This window comes from Pinus tabuliformis, chromosome 6 (genome assembly GCF_031772625.1).
Source record: "Pinus tabuliformis cultivar Carrire ecotype Pingquan chromosome 6, CPIR1, whole genome shotgun sequence".
Taxonomy (NCBI): Eukaryota; Viridiplantae; Streptophyta; class Pinopsida; order Pinales; family Pinaceae; genus Pinus; species Pinus tabuliformis.
This window is the reverse complement of record NC_142292.1, coordinates 433221097-433248531: the sequence shown is the minus strand read 5'-3', so window position 1 is coordinate 433248531 and position 27435 is coordinate 433221097.

Here is a 27435-nt window from a genome sequence, read left to right as displayed (position 1 = left end):
GTTTTAACTCCGTACATAAATTACTTGCATACAAATTCTAAAACAGATAAAATAAACAATGCGAGAGCATAACACATAAAACACATATACACAGAGATTTTCCCTTGGATCCCAACACCGGGACTACCAGCTTGATTTTTCATTATGTTCCTTTCAATGTTATAATACATATTTATAAATGACGAAGCATCCAATACCATGGACCGAAAAACATCTCATTCAAAACAATGGACCGAAAACTATCGCATCCAAAACCATGTGTGAAAATCATGCACAAAACCATAGGTAGGTCCTCCCAACCTAACATAGGGTACAAAACCAAAAAATTTCGGGCCGTTTCCCCAGACCCCATAGAGTGGGGTTCCTGCACCCCTCAAACCCCCTGTGACCCCCTCGCTATGCAATAGATGCAACGAAGGGGGGGCTTCCCCCCCGCCCCCCCTCTAACCCCCTGGTTAACTACGTGGTCTAGTCATGGAAAGAATATAACACAACCTAACAGTAGTGCTAAATATCAAAGAAAAATGTAATGGTAAAAATTGCACCTGGCAATGTAAATACTGAGAACTAGTTGGAAGGGTATACTAATAGTTGCAAAGTGGTTTTCCTCATGAAAGAGAAGTTGTAAATGTGATAGGGGTGGTGCAGAAGGGGGGGAGGTAGTTACCTTCGTAACTCCTAATGCCAACATCGTTGGATCTAAACCATATATCCTATGTCATTGGATCAACCAATGCATAGTCTAAGAACCATAGTACATTTGTCACATCCGTAATTCAACAGCTAAACATCGAGAATGTTCCAACAAACTCACATGTGAACTATAGCATAATCCATCAATAATCTAAGTCCTAAACTATACAATGAGAGAGGTATTATATTAATCTTATAAATAATTGCGCATATATATATATATCTATATATCTATATATATATATATATCTATATATATATATATATATATATATATATATATATATATATATATATATAGATATATATATATATATATATAGATATAGATATATCACTTGGAACTGTCTTGGTGTGGTTGCACATGCAAAGATTTAATCCACATTGATGTTGAAATATTAATAATAAATCAATTCTAGGGTAAAGTAATAACAATTTTTTATGTTGGTAAGTTGAAGTTAGGGGAGACGTTACAAGTGGTATAAGAGCTGAAGGGTTCAACATTGTGGCATGTTTAAGGGAAAATAACGGAAAGAATATGTTATGTTTCATAGAAAAAAAAGTGAAAAATCCTATCATGGGAACATCGAAGTAATTCCATTACGTGAAATAAGTTATTTAAATATTAATCGATGTATTTTTGGGGCCACCTTCACCTATAAGAACTAATATATTGGATTCTTATTAGAACAAACAAATGTTTAGAAGATTTATTTAATGACAAATGATAATTAAGTAGATTATATATCATCACTATTGTATAATGAGAGAAGTTCATGATCTCGAACGATGAGGAAGTGAATGCATGGATGAATTAGAATACGTGTACAAGAGTAAACCAGTAAAATGACATTTCCTATACTATAGGTGCGTGGGAGTGTTGTATGTGAAATCACCTTGAAAAGTTGGGATTGTCTACATTATAATTACCTGTTTCTAGATGCAAGATCCTTTTGTTAATTTGCAAAATTATGTTTTTACACATAATTCATAAGATTAATAATTATAAAGATGTTTAAATTAAAAATCTAATATAGATTGTTGAGAGTGGAGGCAGGTATTAAAAGAGGTAAAGGATATTATAGGTGCCAAGGTGAATAATACCTAATTATTACACTAGATACAGTTGGAAAGTAATCATTGGATTGGTATTAAGTACCTCCTCACACATACTGAATGTTGGCCAAGAATCTAGTGAAGGGGAAAAATTAGTAGTAAAGCCATTTATGAACCTTAAAAAAAGTGTAATCTCACTTGAGTGCATTACATGTTAAAAGGAGTCATTGGAAACCTAATGCAAAAAATAAAAAAAGAGAGAGAATATACAAAAATTAAAGTGTATGTAGGAATTAGGAAAGGGAATAAAATGAGGCTGACGACCCTGTATTAAATAAAGCAAATATATGGTGTAGTGGTATACCCAAGGAGACTGTCTGGTCATATTTGAAGATAATTGTTGTAAATATTGAATGGAGATGTAGAATGCTTAAAGTTACAATATAATATATAAATAGGGGTCAATTAGGGTTGTATTGAGTGAATAATATAAATGGTTAGGATCAATTTTACCAATTAAGCATTGGTAAGTGCAATGCTGAATTTTGATAATGTTAACGATATACATTGTATGGAGTACACAACATGGTACCCATTAGGTAACAAAAGAATGTTATATAAATAAATAAATGTCAAATAGTATAATTCAACTATGAACAAGTCCAATCCAGTAATATCCAGTTGGTATGAGTAAGCCTGGATTTTAGGATTGTTGGGGAAGTTGTAAAATAATTAACCTACCTCCCTGGAAGTGTTTTCATCCAGGGAGTCACTGAAAATTGGTTATAATAGCATAATAATTGGTGCAAACCACCTGCATGGAGGTTTGTCGAAGTCAAATAATTGGGAATTGGTTCTTATTAAGAAACTAGCTAAATGAAGGTAAGTTGTGATAAGCTATTAGAGTAACTTGTGATGGAAAGGGGATTAGTATCATAACAGTGAGTGAGAATCATATTTGATATTTTTAGTTAAAAAAGATAGTTACCTTGAGGTACTAAATAAACATAGAAGCACCTCAGAACAATGTTGTTGATACCCAGAAATATATCAACTTTATACCAAATTTAGTAAGTACAAAGTAAGCAAGATTAAAGCCATTTTAAAGAATATGGGGATCCACTAGGAGGTAAATGCGATATCCCCAAATATAGGAAAGGAATTTAGATATCTTTCGAACTTCATGTGCCTACTAGATGCAGAGGTTTAAAATTGTTGTGAGTTACAGATTCATGATACCAAATCATGGAATAATTTTCTAATTGCTTTATTTTATAAGCACATCACGATCTTAATGGTTAAATCTCATCGAGCTCGCAATGACAAAAGAATTGTGATTTCATTAAACAATTGTTAAATGTGCTTCCAATAACTAAAGGTTTAATCTCAGATAATACAACAAGATAAACATGAATAGATGTAAGTTAGATTCCATGAGCAATCTAGAAGAACTATATATACATATATATATTAAGGCCAAATGATATAACCATTAGCTATAAGAAAAATCTCTTAACCCAGTCATTGTTGGTCTGATGCTTTCTCTTTAAAGTTTTAGAAGATAACATAAGCTAGAAAAGGACAAGTATAGGAAAATATGTATACATATATGTATGTGATAAGATACACACAATAATACTCTGAGGAGTCTATTCCTATTGTAAATGGAAGGATTGATAGTGGATATAAGTAATAACAAACAAAAAAAATCTAAATAGAAATAGGTAGATGGTTGAGTAAGTAACTAAGGAATTGTGGCATATGAAAATTTTAAAACTACGATAAATGTTGGTAGCCTATCAACAGAAACATTACCTATGTTTTTGGGAGGGGAAGAGTAGCATTCCATCAGTGAATAGTACCCGAGAGAGTGAAACCAGGTATTCTCGCTTTGGAAAAGAGTGACAAAAGTAAACAATCGAATAACTAAAATCAAGAAACCAAATACTTCTTCCATGAAAGGTGCAACAATCATTAGACAATTTAGAAATAACAGATCCTCATAAATGGGTAAATAAAAATAAAAAACTTCCTACCTTTGTGAGGGAATGTGTCAACCTGAGAACGTGAGGAGCGATAGCTTATGATGCCTAGAAAAATTCAAGGAAAAACCCTGCAACGGAGAGTCTAAAGATGCCGCAAAGTGGAGCAGCGTTCTGGCCACTGCCATCAAATGCACAAATAACTAAATGAAATGTGAGGAGGGTTTTTCATTTTAATTGAAACCATAAAAACACTAACAACCATTAGATATTGAAATGAGATCTGATTGCTGGGCTCATGGATAATATTCCCACTAGGATAGTCATGTGAGGTCACATGGTTCTTTCCCACGTGGCCTATGTGACGCCTCAATAGGTGTAATTAGGTGGGGTCACCATAAATGTTGTACATTTCACAAATCCTCCTGAAGGCTTTTGCCAATGTTATTAGAGGGAACCTGTCGAGATAACAATTCATTACATACGTAAAAACGTGTGCACCCAAACGATGAAATTTTCCCTCGGTCAAACATTAGACAAAAGTGTAAACACATTATGGAGACATCAAGAAGGTGATAGATAAGGGTTTAATATTTCATTTCTTATGTCTAATATAATGAATAATAGAAAAAAATGAAAAACTTGCAATTAAAGCATGCAATGGTTTATCTTTGTATGGAAGAATAATTGATAATCTCATATATTCTGATTTTGTATAAAAAAGTGGTCAACATTGAGTAGCACACCTCTAGATTAAATATATAATACTCTTTTAGGTGAGTCACATATTAAATCACCTTTAGGAAGAGAGCAACAAAATACTTATAAAGGAAGAAAGTATCACGATTTGAGGTTAACTATAGAACATATATGTTAATAAGTGCATTTAACTCATAACACATGGTTAGTGAGTACCGGCAGTATTGCAATAACGAATTTAAATCAAGGAATATATATCATAAGGGATTTGATCCTAAACATAAGGAACCATAATGAGTTAAGAACATAATAAGTAAATATCCTTACAATAGAATTGGTTGAGAATTTTGTGAAAATATACACTTATGATATCTCAATGGTAATTGTAAAAGAAAAAATGATGTGTACGAGAGGTATGTTACACAACCTTTCTATCGTTAGGAAGTTCTACCAGGTCCCAAGTTCTATTCTTTTTTAAGTCATTTATTTCTTTTTTCATTGCTACTTTCTATTTGGCACCATTGATATTATCTATTGCTTCTTGATAACAAGAAGGTTCCTCATCATCAGTAACTAAGGTAATAGATGAAATAAAATTGATATACTTTTTACAATTTTTTTTCTCTTTTGTAAATCTTCATAGTGTTGATTATGGAATGTCCACATTTTCCTAAATATATTCAACATCTACAAATTATTTATTATCAAAAGCTTCTTCTTGCTTCCTTGTGTCCATAGATGGTTGACTTTTCAACTAAATTCTTTGATTTATTGGTACTTGTTTATGTAATTGTTCCTGTTTCAAAGCATCTTATACACTCTTTGAGTTAATGAGAGGAGATTCATGAAACATCACATCTTTGCTTATGATGATTTATGGGAAGTAGGAATCCCACACTCTATTTCCCTTAGCAACATCATCATAACCAACAAATTTATATTTCTTCGATCTAGGGTCTAATTTAGAACATTGATTCTCAGGAGTAAGTGCATAGATTCATAAACAAGAATATTTAAATTTGAATAATCATAGGGATGACTTGTCCATACCTCTTTATGGATTTTACAAATTTATTGAAACCAATGGTGATCAATTTACAATATAACAAGAAGTATGATTGTTTCTACCCACAACTCTTGTTACAAATCAACATTGTTGGTCATGCTTCTTGCTCTTTCTAGAAGATTTTTTTCAAGCATTTTTCTACGCCATTTTGTTTGGGAGTATATATAGTGGTTTCATGTCTTGTAATCCTAGTTTCTTTGCATTACTTTTCAAATTCTATGTGGTGAATTTTACCTTGTTTTATGTTCTTAAACATTTGATTATTTTTCCAATTTTCTTTCATCCATTACTCTAGATTGTTTAAATGTATTTAACACATAAACTTTTATTTTTAAATCATAAATCCACACCTTTCTAGAGAAATCATCTTGGAGCATTACAAAATAGGATGATCCTTTGAAAGAAATTGAAATCAACAAAAGTTCGTTATCACAAAAAGATATTCAAAATATCTAAAATATGAGAATATCCATCATATGATAAATAATATTTGTATATAAATGTTTGAATCTATAAGTGATATGATGATTGTACAATGAGGGCCCTGTATATATACCTAGGTAGGATGACTCTTCATCAATAGTCATGTCTCAACTAATAGACATGTCCTTTCATAATTATTAGTTATATGTTTTAATTATCATTATTATTATTATTTGTTGATATATTTATGTTCATAACAGTAGTTTGGGATGGCCCCAAATATTAAAATGAATATAATCAAGAATTCGTTTACTAACATGACATTCTAATTTAAATTTATGTATACACTTTACAATGTTTGTAAAATTTTGAATTCAAAGATTTCAAATTTGGAAGTGATTTGTGGTTCATCTGTACCTTTAGTCCTCCCTCGCTTATATGATCTTATCGCTTACTCCATAAATCAGTGGATTCAGCAACCTCCTCATATGTCACTATTACATTGTTGAAATTAGTATTTCTTTCCAAATTAGAAATGTTTCATGTCTTAGTATCCTTCATGACCACTAAAACACTCTTAAGCAATTTTAGTGTTCCACCTTGACCTTAGCCTAAAATAAGTAATTCCATTCAAAGAAAACATGGCCACATGACAGATAATCATGGTTATCCCAGTGTATCCCTTATGATGTTATTCACAAGTCACAATACTAAACAAACGGTATGTAAAATATAAGAAGTGTTATATGAAGACAAAGGATTGTTACACAACCTTTTGTTTATGTATGGGATGATTTCTAGTCATTCAATATGTTATTGTTTGTCACATCCTTTCATGACCAGTCGAGTATCGACTCCAATGACATGAGTGGGCTCGGTTACAGTTTTAAAAATAATAAATTATTATTTTTAATCATTTAATTATAAAAATGAACATCAACTGTAAGTTTTTTTAAGAACAATTTGTTATTTAAAAGAATTCTTTGAAACCTTATACAAATGGCATGTACATTGTGCATATTTATAATTTTGGAAATACATGCTTTAGTGTTTCATCTATCATTTTCACATATTCGTCAAAAGAAAAGTCGAAGGCCTACAAGAGGCACGAGTACCGCTTGTCCACCTTAAAGGCCAACTTCTTCGGCTCTTCACTATGTAGTCGACGAAGAAGCTCTGCATAACGAGTTTAAGAAGCGAGGAATCAACATTCATTTCATTCTCGTCATATGGAAGTATGTTTAGCACACCATTCCTTAATATTTATATATATTTGAGACTCCGAGACTTGATATACCTATATACTAACCATTAATGGATGTGCATTCACCTTTAGGTATTTACTATTAAAAGAAGTTGCAGAAGCAATTGAAGTCCCTAGGTTATCTAATGCAGCTTACCATGTGCTGCTTACAAAGTTCACAACCATTACATCCACTGTTCAATCCCCGGATCAATCCACCACTAAATTTCTCATTAGGTTTTAATCCAAGTTTTACAATTATTTATTGAGTTACTTCCTCGAGTTAATTAACATGCCAAAAAATTCTTGTTGGAATCTAATTTAAGCAATAGTAAAAGGATATCATAAATTATGCAACCATACCTCCATTGTGGAACTTACAACCATTTCCCTGAATAGTAAAAGATATCAACAATAGCATTGTGTTGCAACAAATACTCGTGGAGATAATTAAGCCAGTGATAAGTGCGTGGAGGAGAATCTAAGAATCTTACGTGGTGTTCCACCAATCCAGCTACAACGTCTTGAGCTGAAACCTCACCATAAAAGATTTCGGTTTAATTACAAATATTATTTTCGCCCCAAGTACACAGATTAAGCATATAGATGGAGAAACAATTATATGAATTTGCTCATAATTCACATTATTATGATTATGATTATAATTATGATTATGATGATTAAATTATGAATATGATTATTTTATTTTTATAATCTTTATAATTATAGTTTTATTTAGGATTAGTCAATATAAAAATTATAATTAATTTATATATTATTTTTTAATAAATAAATATACATATATATATATATATATATATAATTGATTTGATAAGATTTTATTTTATAAATAGTAATGAATGAACCTTCCATCATATATTTAAGAGACATAATTTGAGATTCTAATTTTAGCCTCGTCCAATTGCCACTTATGATTTGAAGAGAAAGTGGAGACTGCCTTAAAAAGAATAATATTTTTTTTCGGCTTTATTTATAAATTTAGTAGGAATTTTTTATGAATTGTTATAAATTTTGATTATTGAAATTATCGTAAAGAGTTGTTTTATAAGGAAAATGTGAGAATCATTTTAAAATTTATAAGTTTGTAAAATAATAAAACTATATTATCAAGATTTTTATATTGGTAGATTCTATCAAAATTACTTACTTAAGAGGGAAAGACATTTGTTAACTAGTAAATTATTAGATAAATGTTAATTTGGATATTTAAATCACATATATTTATTTGTAAATCTATTTCAATTACTTAAAATCTATTTATTATTTAATAACGTTTTTTGTTAATGAAATTTCTGTAAATTTTCACCTTATCAAATAGTTTAAAAATCTTTAACAATTCAAATTCATATTGAATAAATAACCAATTACATACATAAATTAAATGGCTAAAGAAATATATATTTCACTTTATCTTCATATTTAATTAGAAATTATACTAATGAAACCTTTATAAGGTACATACTTGTCTCAACCTTATAAGTTGAACTTTAGCTTGGAAGTTGTACCAATGAAATCCTTCCAAAGTGCATAACTAACTCACCCTTATGGTACTTTAGCTAGTCCAAACTTCATGTTATTCAACCTAAACTTTTCATAATATATACAAGGGTAATGTGAATAAGCTTCCACTTTTACATGGTTTTTGAGGTTTTAACTCTCTAACAATTCAAATTAATCAAAGTTTTAGTCAATGAATCAAAAACTTCATATTCTTATTTTATTCAACATTAATTAAGAAAGTTATAAATACGAAGGGTATCTAAACTAGGGTTTATGATTATCATGTATCATATGGTGTACAATTAATATATAACAATTTAACCATAAGAAAAGTTATAAATTCCAAGGCTACCTTAACTTGGGGTTTATGATTACTATATAGCATACTTTATATGTAGATACCTTAAATTATCGTTTATCATTACCTTCATAATATATTTTGTACAATTAATGTCTAACAATTTGACTATACTAAAAATTATAAATCTAAAACTACCTTAAATTGAAATTTATAAATATTATGTAAAATACTTTATATATAGAGAATTTTAATTCTATAACTATTTAAATTAATATAAAGTATCTATCAATTACTTTTTACATAAAAATTATTTCTTTATATAAACCACTGGATTACATATTACATTTATTTAAACCAAAAACTAATTTATTATCAAAATATCAATTTTAAACCTAACCTTTCTTCACAAAATATTTGACTTGGAAAACGTCAAAAACATTTGTCTGACAAATAAGTAAAGAAGAATAACTCTGGTGGGGTCGAGAAAGAGAAACATTTTTAGTTGACAGCTGGAAACGTTAGGCCGAGAGAAACATTCGTAGTGGACAGCTGGAAAGACGTTGACTGGACGTCAAGAGTGTCCTTCGCATTCAAATTTTTGGGAAGCAAGTGGGATGCATTTGAGGATGTTAAGTTGTACGTTATATTTTTTATTCAAATTTATGTGATTTATAATGAATTAACTAAAACTTTTAGTAAAAAACAATTTTTTTATTAGGTGATTTGAAATAGAAATGATTCTAGATTTATTTAAATATATAAAATTATACGTCATAATTTTGTATTCAAATTTTTGCTTTATAAAAATCATTTCAGATTTATTTAAACATGTAAAATTATATGTCATATTTCTGTATTAAAATTTCTATTAAACATAATCTTTCGAAAAAAAATAGCATGTAATATTAAACATTAAAGTTAACGTTAGGTTGGGAGAGACTTATCGATGCTTCACAGCTAGAAAGCAACTTCACTCAACGTCTCCGAGAGCCATCCCATTAGTATCAAAGTAGTAGAGAATTATGTTCTGAATTTATCAAAACTCAGTGATAACTTTATTATCAAAACTCAGTGATAACTTTATTATCTAACATTTATTTATTCGAGTCACCGAGAACCCCTAACTTTTTTAGAATCAACCAAATAAAATAGAAAATTGTTTTTATTATATTAATGTTACTTTATTATATCGATTTTATCATATTAATATTTAGTGGTTCACTTTTAACGATAGCTTTTAAAACCACTTTGGCCTTTTTATCTCTTTTCTGTAATTTTTTGGAGATATATTTGATTTTTTGAAACGTTTCTATATTATAAAATTATTAATCATAATTATTTATAACATAAATATTAAAATTATATTTTATATTTATTTTATTTAAATTAATTATTTTTATATTAATATTTAAAAAAGAAATATTAAAATTATATTTTATATTTATTTTATTATTTTTATATGAATATTTAAAAATAATAATATGAAAATGTTAATAATATTATTATTTCAATTGTTATGTGTTTTAATTATTTGTTTTTTAAAAATTAAACAATAATAGGATTAATAATGAAAATATGCATATTTAAAAATACAAAAAAATAAGAATTAAAAATTAAAAATAAAATAAAAACAATTTAGTATATAAATGCATTATTAAACTATTAAAAAGTTAGAAGCAAATTGATTAGATTAAAATTGATTATAATCTAGATGTTTTTCAATGATTACATGCACTATTATATTTCACATTAGTATTTTTATTTATTTATTTACATATGTTTATTTATTAATAATTACATTGAGGTATTTACATTTATTTCAAAATGGTGGAAAAGTAAATTTGTTATTATTAACTAAATGATAAGACCATTATAAAGTATGGAATTTTTATCTTCAATTCCAATTAATGTTAAACTTTTAGAAACAAAGCAATTTCTTTTTATGAATGTAAAATATTTGGCGATTCCATTAATATTAAACCCCATTATGCTTTGAGCATCCTATAATTAATATATTTATCATTCAAAAATATCCATATTATTTGTTTTTGCTTTTATAGTCATCTCTGTTATGATTCTGCGTGTTTTATGGCAGCCAACATGCACGTTGCTATGCAACATCTAATGCCACAATATGTAGTATATAGGTTGTTAGATTCTCAAGGAATTAGAATCTAATGGCATATACTATACATTGCAATATTAAATGTCATGTAAAGACATGGATATTACTTGCCTTATTTTATGATCACTACGACATCAAATATTTGACAGTTGGAAAGAAACTTGACTTGACATCCACAATTTTTCTTACTCAATCATTGGAAAGCAACTTGGTTGTATCAAGGGTCTATTTGTTCCACAAAATACCTTATTTATCTTGCTATAGTTGAGGCCATACTCAATAACTTATTTTCTTATTCCACTGGACTTCGATTCAACAACAAATTGAATTGTCATTCCACACTCAACAGTTAAAAAGTCATTATCCCTTAAAAACTAGAAAGTAGGTTGACTCAACATATCAAGAAAGTCATTCATACTAAATAGTTTGGAAGCACCTTGAATGTAGGTAGGGGGTCCAACTTGTAACCAGAAAGTATTTATTCTACAAAATGTGACCCTGTTGCTTGTTCTTAAGATAATTAAAGCCTTTGTGGTAAGATATTAATTGGTCATCTACATTCTACATTTCGTCCCCTTCTAGTAACATTATGACACGATTATGATTGAAATCATAATGGACTGTACACAACCCTCATGATAGATCTAGTAATATCTTGGTAGAAGGGGTCAAAATCAAAGTGGAGTATGCAGAAGCCTCGTGATAGATTTTGTAATATCTTGGTAGAAGGGGCCTCTTTGTAGGACCATTATACTTATCCAGTGAAAGTTAAAAATAAGAGTTCAATAATAAGTAATGTGACTATGGTTCTATGGATAGGGCCATTTCACAACCCGGTTCTGCAAAATGTTTCAACCATCCCAAAACCAACCATACTGAAGTTAATGTTCCAGTACTATCATGTGGATAATTTCACAGGTAAATGAACAAGAACAATGTAATCATTTTCTCTTTTTCACTGCATTGGTAGGACTATTCAAAATGTATGTTTGTTCATTATTTCATGAAACACCTCTAACCTAATATAATTAAAATTACTTCTAAATTATCTAATCCCGATTTAAACAGGAATGCAACAAATTACAGAGATAACCATAAATACAGAGATACAACAGAAATAATACTTCATCTCATTAATGTAAAATACTAAAATATGCTTACAAACATAAATGGAAATAAACTAGCCCGGGCAATGGTAGCTTATCTCTGAGGAGAGATGCGGTAGCTACATGCCTCTAAGCTATCTTACAATGAGGCTCGAAGGCCTATTTATTGTTGAGAAACAATGGAAAACCCTAAACATCCAAAACCCTAACCCTAGGAGATGAAGCGCCAAACTATGGGCCCCATTTTGAGTAAATTAGTATATCAACTTCCCAGGGTCGTAACTTTGGCATACGATCTCCGTTTGAAATGCACAATACCTCGTTAGAAATATCTATCTGAGGACTACAACTTTGGGATGAGAAAATTTGGTCCATAGTTTGATGTTGTTCCTAGTTTTCCCAAAAAAACGTCGTTTAGGCCCTCAAAACAACTCCGGAAGTTCAGGACCCAAAAAACTGCCAAAAATAGTAAATTGTGCTACAAATAAGGAAACTGAAAAATTGAAAGAAACAATGGTGGGGGTCCCAGTGGAATTGGTGGGTGGCCACCAATATCCACCTGGATCATTCCCCCCCCCCTAGGAAGCAATGGTCCCCATTGTATTGAGTTCCTCTATGAGATGAGGAAACTTCTGCTGAACTTAGTTCCTAGTGAGCCACTTGCCCTGGTGAAGGAGTTGGCTTGCTTTGATAACTTGATACAGTTCGATCTTCTGCTAGCAAGTGTGATTTGATTTGCGTGTCCATGATTCGATTAGTTGTAGCTTGTTCCATGCAATCTAGATTTAACTCTGTTGGTGTGAGTTGTTCTGCAATGTTCGATGTCTCTAGCAATGATGGAAAGTATGGCCAAAGGCTGTCCACATTGAACACTGGGTGTAGGCCAAGGAATGGGGGAATGCTGAGCTCAAATGCATTATCTCCCACAGCCTTGGTAATGGTATAAGGACCATATCAGAGTGGTCTGATAAGGCGTTCCTTTTGCAAATGCAACCATAAATTGTCGCCTACTTGAAACTTGTGTGGCACGCGATGTTGATCATGTCATTGCTTGTACTTGGCATTTGATTTCTCCAGAATGTCATGGACCTGCTGGTGGGTATGTTGGATGTGCTAAATGAAGTTGTTTTCCTTATCTGTTTTGGACCGAACATGAGCCGAATCTGCTTGAGTAGTTGCAAATGGCATGGTCACATCAATGGGACATAGTGGCTGGAATCCCAAGCCCGACTGAAAAGGGTTGTGGCCAGTCGAGATGTGGAGAGCATAGTTATAGCTGTGTTGAACATAGGGGAGGATCTCATCCCATGTGCGTGGATGCTTTGAGTTGTACATGCGCAAAATGTGTATGATCATCCTGTTGACAACCTCTGTTTGGCCATCAGTTTGGGGATGGAAGGCTGTGGACATAGTGAGTTTGGTGTCCAGCATCGACCAGAGACTGGACCAAAATGTACTGAGGAACCTGTTGTCCCAATCTGAGATGATAGACTGTGGGATCCTAAAGTGTACCCACACTCGTTCAAAGAAGACTTTAGCAATGGCTTCTACTGTGATATTCTTCTTGTAGGCTGCCATAATGGCCATCTTTGAGAACCTGTCGACGACCACAAAAACATAGTCATTTCCATGATTAGTAGAAGGAAGGCCTAACATGTAATCCATAGAGATGGATTCCCAAGGTCAACTAGGGGTAGGTAGCGGAGTATAGAGGCCTTGCTTCTTAATGGTCGGTTTGGCAATGACATAGGCAATGCAGGATCTGATGTACTTCCAGACATCATGTCGAAGATTCGACCAATAGAAATAATTCTGCAGTACTGCCACCATTTTCTCGACCCCAAAATGCCTAGCAGCCCGACTGTAGTGTGCTTCCAAAATCATCCTGGCACACTCACTTGAAGGAACACAAAGGTGACCCAAGTGGCATAACAAGGCATCTTGGAGGTGAAAATCTGGAACATGCTGACCCTCCAAGAGTTTTTGGTATGTGTGGTCGAATTCTATGTTGCTTTTGTAGAGAAGTGGCCAATCAGAAGTCTCGTGCCCACAAGAGTTGAGCACGGTGGTTAACGCCATGATCGGTGGTTGACTTAGGCAATCTGAAACATTATTGGTGGTGCCCTTCTTATACTTGATATTCAAATGGAACTATTGTAGGTATGTGGACCACTTTTGATGGCGATCATTCTGCAACTTCCCTTGTGTCTGTATGAACTGCAGGGGCCGGTGGTCTGTGTGGGTGACCATTTCCTTCCCCAAAATGTAATGCTTCCATTGTCAGCAAGCCTGCATAATGGAATACATTTCTTTTTCATAAGTGGGATACTTTTGGATTGTGTCTGAAAGTGTCTCACTGTGATATGCCACTGGATGCCCGTGTTGAGTAAGGACTACCCCAATAGCATAGTCAGAGGTAGCTGTCTTGATCTCAAATGGTTGTTGCAAGTCTGGTAATGCAAGCATTGGTGCTGAGTAGAGGCGATGTTTCAAATTTGTGAATGCCTTCTGTTGAGATTCATACCAAAATAATTTTGCTTTCGCTCCTCCCTTGGTGACTTGACTCAAGGGCCAAGTGATATGGGAAAAGCCCAATACGAACCTGCAGTAGAAGTTGGCAAGACCTAGAAAGCTGTGGAGCTCTATCAAAGTGGTTGGAGATGGCAAATCCCAAATGAATTGGATCTTGGCTAAATCCACATGCACCCCCTATTCATCAATAATGTATCCCAGATACTGAACTTGGGTCATGCCAAAAGTGTATTTCTCCAAATTGGCACATAACTTGTGTTGCCGCAGTGTTTGGAGAACCTGTCGGATGTGGTGGAGGTGCTCTTCCCAACTTTGGCTGAAGATTGGGATGTCATCCAAGTATACCACTACAAATGAGTTGGTGAATGACCGCAAGATGTCATCCATTAGCCTCATGAAGGTTGCAGGAGCATTCATCAACCTGAAAGGCATAGCGAACCATTCGAAAAGGCCCTCCTTAGCTTTGAGGGTAGTTTTCCACACACTGGAGGGTTCTATTGGTACCTGGTGATATCTTGACTTCAAATCAATCTTGCTGAAATATTCCCCCCCTTCAGTTGGTCCAGAAGGTAATCAATTCATGGGATTGGGTACCTATTCCAGACAGTGATATTGTTCAGCACTCGATAGTCAATACAGAGTCTCCAAGTGCCATCATTCTTCTGTACCAACACAATCGGGCTCCCACAAGGGAATGAAATCGATCGGATTTGACCTTTCTGCAGCAGCTCCTGAATCCGCCTCTTGATTTCATCATTCTCCAGAATGGAGTGCCAATAGATTGTTCCATTAGGCAGTAGCAAACGTGGGGTTAGATCGATGGAGTGCTTGACCTGATAGTGCAGAGGAACCCCTGCGGGGGAGGTGAAGATGTCCTCGTACTCCTCCACGACCTTGTCCATCTGTAGTTGTCGTGCGGAGGGGCCTTGTTTGGAGGTCATGGCCACTATCTTCTTCTTTCCTTGAGGGTGTGTCATTAGGAAAACAAATTTCTTGGTTTTGGAAATGAGCTTACTGCATTGTTTTGCAGTAACCAAAGAGATGGTGGTAGACGGTGCTACCTCCGGTACCCTATACAACTTATTTCCCAAAGTAACAATAACAACTTGAGGCCTTGACTCATATACAACATGTCGCTTCCACAAGTATGGTTGGCCTAATAATACATCACAAACATCAAGGGGAGCAACATCACACAATACCTTATTCATGAAGGGCTTAATGTTGTATGGAAGGCGACAATGCTGGCTCACACGAAGATCCTGTCCTTGGTGAAGCCACCTGATGGTGTACGGTTGTGGATATGCTGTGGTCAGTATGCCCAACCACTTCATGAAATCTGCTGAAATGGGGTTCTTTTGGCTCCTGCTGTTGATAATGAACTGTAGTAGGGATCCCTTTACCCACATCTGGGAGTGGAAGAGGTGCTCCTCCTCCTCTGGATCTTCGGGTTCCTCCTTTTGGAGCTTCGTGGTGGAAACGGTGGGGTTCTACTTCTCTTTGTCATTCCCCTTATTGGGTTCTGACTCAGAGTTTGAAAATGTATTTGATTCCGAATACTTTAGCTCGGCCACTAGTGACTGCTTGGCTCGACACTCACTTGTGTTGTGAGTGGAGCTCCTATGGAATTCACACCACTTTCTTGTGTCCTTCTTCAGCTTCGTGGTGTTGTTCTTTGCTTGCGCCTTTGGTGGGTTGTCCTGGGCCACCCCGCCTTGGCTTTGTCCTTTGTTCAATGGTTTGGGGGTGCCTTTCCCTTGCTTCAGATTTGCAGATCCAAAGTCTCACTTCTTATGTTTAAACTTCTGCTCGATCTTGATAGCGTATTGGTACACCATGCCGAGCGAGGAGATGTCCAGGAACTCCATCTCATCCTAGATGTACCTATGTAGGCAGCCGCGATATTTGAGTACCAAATGCAGCTTAGAATCCTTGATACCCAACTTTGTGCGAAGGGTATGAAAAATATTGGTAAACTCCGGCACGTCTTGGTCCCTTCCCTACCACAGCATGGTCCACTTTATGTATTTATCCTCATAGCTTCTGACAGGGTAGTATTGCTCCTTGATGGCATTCTGGAATGAATTCCTAGTGGGTGCGGCTAAAAATAGTGAGGCGATACTTTCATCCTTCTACTCGCAGTAGGTTTCCCACGAGTCCTTGACATGGGGGGGGCATTGAGAAGAGCGAAAGTAATCTTTTCCCGGTTAGAAAAATCATGAGCAGAAAAACACCCTTCTAGCATATTTAACCATTTATCTATAGCGTCTGCATCTATCTGACCCTTAAATATGGGAATGTCAAAGTTAACTTGTACCTTAAAGGGTGTGGTGCTTCCAGAGTAGCTTTTGTAAGTAGATGTGTCGCCCCTGGGTAGCCGCTGAAGGATTTGTACAAAGTTATCCATCATCACATTCCTTTGTCGCTCGAGGGCCTCTTCGAGCAATATTTTGATATGATCTCCTGTCCCCTCATCTTTATTTTCATCTGCCATGGAAGGCCATTGGGATTTGTGAGGCTGGTCTTGCGAAGGTTCGACTAGTTCAAGCCCTAACTTCTTATATCTCGACCTTGTTGGGGACATGCAAAGAAAAACAGAGAAAGAGCAGATTGCTCTGATACCACTGATCTAGATTTAAACAGGAACGAAAAAAATTACAAAGATAACCATAAATACGAAGATACAATAGAAATAATACTTCATTTCATTAGTGTAAAATATTGAAATATGCTTACAAACAGAAATGGAAATAAACTAGCTCAGGCAATGGTAGCTTATCTCTGAGGAGAGATGTGGCAGCTACATGCCTTTGTACTATCTTACAATGAGGCTCGAAGGCCTATTTATTGTTGAGAAACAATGGAAACCCCTAAACATCTAAAACCCTAAACCTAGGAGATGAAGCACCAAACTATGGCCCCGTTTTGGGTAAATTGGTACATCAACTTTCTGGAGTTGTAACTTTGGCATACGATCTCCATTTGACTCGCACAATACCTCGTTAGAAATATCTATCCAAGGACTACAACTTCGGGATTAGAAATATTAGTTCATGGACCCATTTTGCTCCTAGTTTTCCCCAAAAAACGTCATTTAGGGCCTCAAAATGGCTCTGGAAGTTCAGGACCCGAAAAACTGCCAAAAATAGTAAATTATGCTACAAATGAGGAAACTAAAAAACTGAAAGAAACAATGGTGGAGGTCCAACTGGAATTGGTGGGTGGCCACTAATATCCACCTGGATCATTCCTCCCCTCTTAGGAACCAATGGTTCCCATTGCGTTGAGTTCCTCCATGAGATGAGGAAACTTCCACTGAACTTGGTCCATGGTGAGCTACTTGCCTTGGTGAAGGAGTTGGCATGCTTTGACAACTCGATATAGTTGGATCTTCTGCTAGTGAGTGTGCTTGATTTGTGTGTCCATGATCTGATCAATTGCAGCTTGCTCCATGAAATCTAGATTTAACTCTGTTGGTGTGAGCTATTCTGCAATGTCTGATGTGTCTAGTAATGGTGGAAAGTATAGCCGAAGGCGGTCCACATTGAACACTGGGTGTAGGCCAAGGAATGGGGAAATTCTGAGCTCAAATGCATTGTCTCCCACAATCTTGGTAATGGTGTAAGGACCATAGCGGAGTGGTCTACTAAGGCATTCCTTTTGCAAATGCAACCAGACTTTGTCGCCCACCTGAAACTTGTGTGGCACCCGATGTTGATCATGTCGCTGCTTGTACTTGGCATTTGATTTCTCCAAAATGTTGTGGACCTGTTGGAGGATATGTTGGATGTGCTCAACGAAGTTGTTTTCCTTATCTGTTTCATACTAGACTTGAGCTAAATCTGCCTGAGTAGCTGCAAATGGCATGGCCACATCAATGGGACATAGTGGTTGGAATCCCAAGCCCACCTGAAAAGGGTTGTGTCCAGTCGAGCTGTTGAGAGCCCGGTTATAGCTATGCTGAGCATAGGGGAGGCTCTCATCCCATGTACGTGGATGTTCTGAGTTGTACATGCGTAGAATTTGTATGATCATCCTGTTGACAACCTCTGTCTGGCCATCAGTTTGGGGATGGAAAGCTGTGGACTTAGTGAGTTTGGTGTCTAGCATCGACCAGAGACTGGACCAAAATGTACTGAGGAACCTGTTGTCCCAATCTGAGATCATAGACTGTGGGATCCCAAAGTGTACCCACACTCATTCAAAGAAGAGTTTAGTAGTGGCTTCTGCTGTGATATTCTTCTTGCAAGTTTCCATAATGGCCATCTTTGAGATCCTGTCGACAACCACAAAAACACAGTTGTTTCCATGCTTAGTAGAAGGAAGGCTTGAAATGTAATCCATGGAGATGGATTCCCAAGGTCGACTAGGGGTAGGCAACTGAGTATAGAGGCCTTGCTTCTTGATGGTCAATTTGGCAATGGCGCAGGTAGTGTAGGATCTGATGTACTTCTCGACATCCTGTCGAAGATTTGACCAATAGAAATACTTATGGTACTGCCATTGTTTTCTCGACCTCAGAATGCCCAGCAACCCAACTATAGTGTGTTTCACAAATCATCTTGGCATGCTTGCATGAAGGAACACAAAGATGACCCAAGTGGCATAACAGGGCATCCTGGAGGTGAAAATATGGAACATGACGATCCTCCAAGAGTTTCTGGTATGTGTGGTTGAATTATGGGTCGCTTTTGTAGAGAAGTGGTGAATTAGAAGTCTCATGCCCACAAGAGTTGAGCACGGTGGTTAACGCCATGATTGGTGGTCAACTAAGGAAATCTGCAACATTATTGGTGCTACCCTTCTTATACTTGACATTCAAATGGAACTGTTGCAGGTATGTAGACCATTTTTGATGGCGATCATTCTGCAACTTCCCTTGCATCTGTATGAACTGCAGGGGCAAGTGGTCTGTGTGGATGACCATTTCCTTCCCCAAAATGTAATGCTTCCATTGTCAGTCCATTGTCAGTAGGCCTGCACAATGGAATACATTTATTTGTCATAAGTGGGATACTTCCTTACTATGTCTGAAAGTGTCTCACTGTGATAAGCCACTGGATGCCCGTGTTGAGTAAGGACTGCCCCAATAGCATAGTTAGAGGCATCTGTATCGATCTCAAATGGTTGTTGCAAGTCTGGTAATGCAAGCACTGGTGCCGAGCAGAGGTGATGTTTCAACTCTGTGAATGCCTTCTGTTGAGATTCAGATCAAAAGAATTTTTCTTTCGCTCCTCCCTTGGTGACTTGACTCAAGGGCCAAGTGATATGGGAAAATCCCAACACGAACTTGCGGTAGAAGTTGGAAAGACCTAGAAAGCTGCGGAGCTCTGTCAGAGTGGTTGGAGATGGGCAATCCCGAATGAATTGGATCTTGGGTGGATCCACATGCACCCCCTGTTCATCAATAATATATCCCAGATACTGAACTTGGGTCATTGCCAAAAGTTCATTTCTCCAAATTGGTACATAACTAGTGTTGCCACAATGTTTGGAGAACTTGTTGGATGTGGTGGAGGTTCTCTTCCCAACTCTGGCTGAAGATCAGGATGTCATCCAAGTATACCACTAGAAAGGAGTTGGTGAATGGCTACAAGATGTCATGCATTAGCCTCATGAAGGTTGCAGGAGAATTCGTCAATCCGAAAGGCATAACCAACCATTCGAAAAGGCCCTCCCTGGCTTTGAATACTATCTTGCACACATCAGAGGGTTCGATTGTACCTAGTGATATCCTGACTTCAAATCAATCTTGTTGAAAATTTTACCCCCTTTAGTTGGTCCAGAAGGTCATCAATCTGTGGGATCGAGTACCTATTCCAGACAGTGATCTTATTCAGCGCCTGAGAGTCAATACAGAGTCTCCAAGTCCCATCCTTCTTCTGTACCAACACGATTAGGATCCCACAGGATGATGAACTTGGTTGGATGTGACCTTTCAGCAGCAGCTCCTGAATCTACCTCTTTATTTCATTGTTCTCCAGAATGGAGTGCTGATAGATTGGTACATTGGGCAGTGGCATACCTAGGGTCAGATCGTTGGAGTGCTTGACCTGACAGTGCAGAGGAACCACTGCGGGGGAGGTGAAGATGTCCTCGTACTCCTCCATGACCTTGTCCATTTGAAGCTGTCGCGCGGAGGGGCCATGTCTGGAGGTTGTGGCCACCGTATTCTTCTTTCCTTGAGGGCATCTCATTAGGAAAACAAATTTCCCGATTTTGGAAACGAGCTTACTACATTTTTTGCAGTAACCAAAGATATGGTAATAGGTGGTGCTACCTCTGGTATCCTGTACAACTAATTTCCCAAAGTAATAATAACAGCACAAGGCCTTGAATCATATACATCATGTCACTTCCACAAGTATGTTTGGCCTAATAATACATCACAAACATTAAGGGGATCAACGTCACACAATATCTCATCCATGAAGAGCTTGATGTTGTATGGAAGGTGACACTACTGGCTTACGTGAAGATCCCGTCCTTGGTGAAGCCACCCGATGGTGTACGATTGTGGATGTGCTTTGGTCGGTAAGCTCAAATGCTTCATGACCTCTGCTGAAATGAAGTTCTTTTGGCTCCCACTCTCGACAATGAACTGTAGCAGGGAGCCCTTTACCCACATCTGGGAGTGGAAGAGGCACTCCTCCTCGTCTGGATCTTCGGGTTCCTCCTTTTGGATATTCGTGGTGGAAACGGTGACGTTGGGCTCCGCATTGATAATCTTCTTCCCTTTATCATTCCCCTTATCAGGTACTGACTCAGAGTCTAAACATGCATCTGATTTCGAAGAATTTAGCTCAGCCACCAGTGACAGCTTGGCCTGACACTCACTTGTGTTGTGAGTGGAGCTCTTATGGAACTCACACCACTTTCCCATGTCCTTCTTCGGCTTCGTGGTGTTTTTATTTGCTTGTGGCTTTGGTGGATTGTCCTGGGACACCCCGCCTTGGCTTTTTCCTTTGTTCATTGGTTTGGGGCCGCCTTTCCCTTGCTTCAGATTTGTAGATCCAAAATCTCTCTTCTTCTGTTTAAACTTCTGCTCAATCTTGACAGCGTATCGGTACGCCATGCTAAGTGAGGAGATGTACAGGAACTCCATCTCATCCTGGATGTACCTGTGTAGGCAACCGCAGTATTTGAGTACCAAATGCAGCTCAGAATCCTTGATACCCAAATTTGTGCGAAGGGTATGAAAAATAATGGTAAACTCCAACACATCTTGGTCCCTTCCCTACCACAGTGTGGTCCACTTTATGTATTTATCCTCATATCTTCTGATAGGGTAGTACTGCTCCTTGAAGGCATTCTAGAATGAATTCCAAGTGGGTGCAGCTGAAAACAATGAGGCCATACTTTCATCCTTCTACTCACAGTAGGTTTCCCACTAGTCCTTGACATGGGGGTGGCTTTGAGAAGAGTGAAAGTAATCTTTTCCTGGTCGAAAAAATCATGAACAGAAAAACACCCTTCCAACAGATTTAACCATTTATCTACAGTGCTTGCATCTATTTGACCCTCAAATATGGGAATTTCAAAGTTAACTTGTACCTTAAAGGGTGTGGCACTTCCAAAGTAGCTATTGGAAGTAGATGTGTTGCCCTTGGGTAGCCGGTGAAGGATCTAGGAAAAGTTATCCATCATTGCGTTCCTTTGTCGCTCGAGGGCCTCTTCAAGCAAGATTTTGATAGGATCTCCTACCCCCTCGTCTTTCTTTTCCTCCACTATGGGAGTCCATCGGGATTTGTGAGGTTGGTCTTGCAAAGGTTCGACCAATTCAAGCCCTAACTCCTTATATCCTGACCTGGTTGGGAACATGCAAAGAAAAACAGATAAAGAGTGGACTGCTCTGATACCACTGATCTGGATTTAAACAAGAACACAAAAAATTACAGAGATAACCATAAATACAGAGATACAACATAAATAATACTTCATTTCATTAATGTAAAATAATGAAATATGCTTACAAATAGAAATAGAAATAAATAGCTTGGGCGATGGTAACTTATCTCTGAGGAGAGATGTGGAAGCTACATGCCTATGAACTATCTTACAATGAGGCTTGAAGGCCTATTTATTGTTAAGAAACCATGGGAAACCGTAAACATACAAAACCCTAACCCTAGGAGATGAAGCGCCAAACTATGGGCCCCGTTTTGGGTAAATTGGTACATCAACTTCCTGGGGTCGTAACTTTGGAATACGATCTATGTTTGACGTGCACAATACCTCTTTAGAAAGATCTATCCGAGGACTACAACTTTTTGATGAGAAACATCTATGCATAGACCCATGTTGCTCCCAGTTTTCCCAAAAAACGTCGTTTAGGGCCTCAAAACAGCTCCAGATGTTCAGGACCCGAAAAACTTCCAAAAATAGTAAATTGTACTACAAATAGGGAAACTGAAAAGCTGAAAGAAACAATGGTGGGGGTCCAAGTGGAATTGGTGGGTGACCACCAATATCCACCTGGATCATTATTATAGCCACCTCACTCACAATTGGTAAACTCCTATAGGTTACTAGTCATTTCGTATTAGAATAAAAACATGTGAAAAAGATAAATATAATTAACCATGACATAATATCATATAAAGGATTTTTTTTGGAAAGCTCAAATTCGAGAAAAACTACTCATAAAGTTTCCATTACTTCTTACACCTTCCAACCCTTTAAAGCTTCCCGGGTTGTGGGCGCGTTACTCGTTTAACCCAATATCCAAGGTCTGCTATGAAGATGAGGTTCAACAACCTCTTTTCTCAAAGTCTTTGAATCCAAAAAATAATGCATTCATTGCATTCAAATCGTCAAGAGTTTTTTAGTGGTATACATTTTTCCTCAATTTAATTCTCGAGTAGAAAGTGATTCCCCTTTGAATTTAACCCATTAAAAATGCCATGTCATCATTAAAACTTCATGTGGAACGCAAGTGTCCCCTACCTGACCCATGTGGTAACACACCACCACCATGTGTGGTTTGTAGGGTACCCACACAATTAAACACCAGGTTGCTCAAAATGTTAATGTGCTTGTCATGTGAAGTGTCAGGTGGCTGAAGCGAGGCTCCATAAGTCCATGTCATGTTGATATGGCACACCAATCGGCATGTATCCCATCCACGTGACTCGTCTAAAAGTCGAGTGGTCTGACAACTCGACAACCTAGTGGAGTCCACATGCACACCTCATATTGGGTAAGGGCTATCAGCCTAGCCACTCGGTTAACTATTCTGAAATCGTGATGTCTGAAGACCTAAAGGCCTGGTTGGGTCCACCCCTGACACACATCATGGTAAGTCAGCCCATCAGTATCGGCACACCTTCATTGTAACCTGTCTGAAGGACTGGTAGCATGATGGCCTGATGACCCAGTGGGGTTTGCAAGCCTTATGTCATGTCAGGACTATTACCACAAAATATAGTAGGCCCTAAAGAGGAAAAACCTATAGAAAAAGAGCTAGACTAAGTGCTAATAATTGTACAATGGCTCACAATCACCACAAAAAAAGTCCCCTACTCTTTACACAATTTCACAGATGGAATGAGTCCCATTATGATTTTGATAACCTAGAATAGATATGCTAGGTATAGGGTACGAAGTGATCAAGATAGTTTTCATTTGAAAGAGCGACTCAATAAAGATATAAGGCTTCAAAGAAGAGAGTTTATCTCTAAGAAAATCCCTAGAAAATCAGGGACAATGTAGAAATTAATGTGTAGATATGAAACTGATCATGTAATTTACTAAAACACAAGACTCAAATCTACTGTATTCATCTACAAAATTCAATTCATGATTGAGAAGACAAATCATAACGTGCATCAAGATTTATCACACATACACAAAGATATATATAGGGGAAAGAAACTAATCAAAACCTCTTCCTATCTATATTGCATTAATCAAATAACAGAGAAGAAATACAATGCTTGCTAAAGCCTGAGTACAACCTACAACTATATAGTCTATCCCTCTACCTGAATAACTGAATTTGGTCAACATTTAGCTAATTTTCAAGCCCTCCAAGCTCCTATTTCCTTGTGTTGTTCATTGAGGGATTAGGCCCCTATTAATTAGGAAATTCCTCAATGAGAATTGCGCAAATCATCTAGACCCATCCTCTCACTACATGCACCACCTCTACACTTCACAATAGTCTACAACTCATAATACACTACCTTGGAATCTCCATATCAACTCAGTAAATCAAATTCTCTGCATGCATCAGTTATTTTGGGTTGATTGATTACTTAACTAGTTGATCAAAGATTGAGCTAAAGTTACACTTCCACACATGGACATTCCCACTAGTTCTTCTAATAGTTAGAACTACTTTAACTGATCATAACTCAATTTAACTGAAAGAGATTGCTAGAAAATAGCAATCAATCATATTGAACTGAACTCAAACTTCCCCAACTTGAATTAACTGATTTAACTGAGTGGCAAGTGCCATGTCACCTCAGTTAACTACTTCCAATATTTCCGCTGAAATAGAAATTCAAATTTTAATCTAGTTTGACCAAGGCAAATTCAAACTTAGATTTTCTTGCTGTGTTTTCAACACTTCCTCTTAGAAAGAAAGGGATTATCAAATAACCCGATCCTAAATCCATGGAACTCGAATTTTCCTCTTGAAAAAGCCTTTGTCAAAATAGCTACATCTTGTTACTATGTAGGAATGTATTCCAACAACATAATCCGCCTCTGCACACAATCTCGTATATGGTGATACTAGATATCGATATACTTGGGTTGATCATGAAATACGGGATTTTCAGAGAGTTTGATACAACTATGATTATCACAGTAAATCATAGTAGGATCCACCATCTTACCAAATAACCCAACAAGAATATTTCTCATCCATATCACCTCACATGATGTTTAATTGGAAGCCATGCACTTTGCTTCTGCTGAGCTAAGTGCCACAAAACTCTACTTCCTACTATACGAAGAAACTAACACAGCACCAACGTTGAAAATTCCTCCTGATGTGTTCTTCCAGTCTGATAAAACCCCCTCCCAATTTGCATCTTTGAATCCTTGAAGCTTCAATCCCTCTGTCCATTTACACCATAGTCCAAACTAGGTGATGCCTCTAAGGTACCGGAACACATGCTTTGCTACCTTCCAATAAAGTTTGGTTGGCCTAACCATAACTTGACTATGTTGGTTGACTGCATAACAAATGTTTGGTTGTGTGTTCACCAAATAAATTAGTGAAACCCATAAGTTTTTGATAGATGATAGCCTCCACTACTTCACCTGAAGTAGCATCCTCTTTCCTCCAATTCCCTGTTAGAGGAGTCTCCATGGGTTTTCTACTCTCCATGTAGAACTTCTTCAGTATATCATTGGCATACTTTCCTTGAGAGAAAAATAGTTCCCCATCTTCTTGCCATACTTCTAAATTGAGGAAATAATGCATGAGTCTCATGTCCTTCATTTCAAATTCTCTTGTAAGGCCCTCCTTGCAAGATATCATCAACTTCCCATCACCGTTTAAAATTAAGTCATCAACATATAACACACTAATCAATAATTTACCTTCAACCACAATATGATAAAGGTTTTCATCTGCTTCACTTTTGGTAAATCCAAACCCGATGAGATAGCTATTGATCCTAGTGTACCAAACATAGGGTGCTTGCTTCAATCCATACAAAACTTTCTTGAGTCTGCACACATGCGACTCTCTTTCAAAGGTCTCAAAACGTTATGGTTGCTTGATGTACACCTCCTCCTAAATAAATTCATTGAGGAATGTTGTCTTCACATCCATTTGGTGGATCTTCGACCCCATCTGTGCAACCAATGCTAGAATTGGTATGATGGATGAGTACCTTGCTACTAGAGAATAAGTCTCCTCATAGTAAATTCTCTTAACTTGAGAGAACCCCTTGGCCTCAAATCTAGCCTTGTATTTCTCTATGCTCCCATCTATTGCATGCTTCACCTTGTAAAGTCATATCAAACCCACCACTGATTTATCTTCTAGTCTTGGAACCACTTCCCAAAGATTGTTTCTGACCATGGAATCATATTCATCTACCATAGCATCAACCCATGCAAGTTTCTCTACTCCTTCCTCAAATGAGTATGGTTCAGTCTCTACAAGCATAGTCATAAAAGCCATGTAGTCAGTGTACTGATCCAATGACCTCCTCTGCCTGTTCTATGAAGTGGGTGCTCCCACATTCTCTCTAGCATCATGAAATAATATGTTAGCTTCCCTGATTCATTTCCTTCCTTCTCTAGATGTCTTTGCTTAAGCGACTATCTCCACTCTCTACTCCTCTGCTTGTGGTTGCTTCACAACTTCACAGAGTTCTTACCTTGGAGCTAAAAGCTCTTGATCTAAATGCAAATGGAGATCCCTCTCAAAATAACACCTCATTGCCTCCTCCTAATCAAACTTCACATCCGTTCGAACAACTGTCATTTTGAGGGATGACAAGTACACATGATAGTTTTGAGGTGTTTCTGTGTACCCCACAAATATCCCCAATTCTGTTATGTGCTCTAGCTTTTTCCTTGATTATTTCAAGACATGGTAGTAAATTGATGCTCCAAAAATCCTGAAGTGTGACACATCTGGTTTCTTCCCTGAAAAAGCTTCTTCTGGTGTACTCATGCCAAGAATCCGATAAGGACTCCTGTTCTACAAATAGAGCATTGT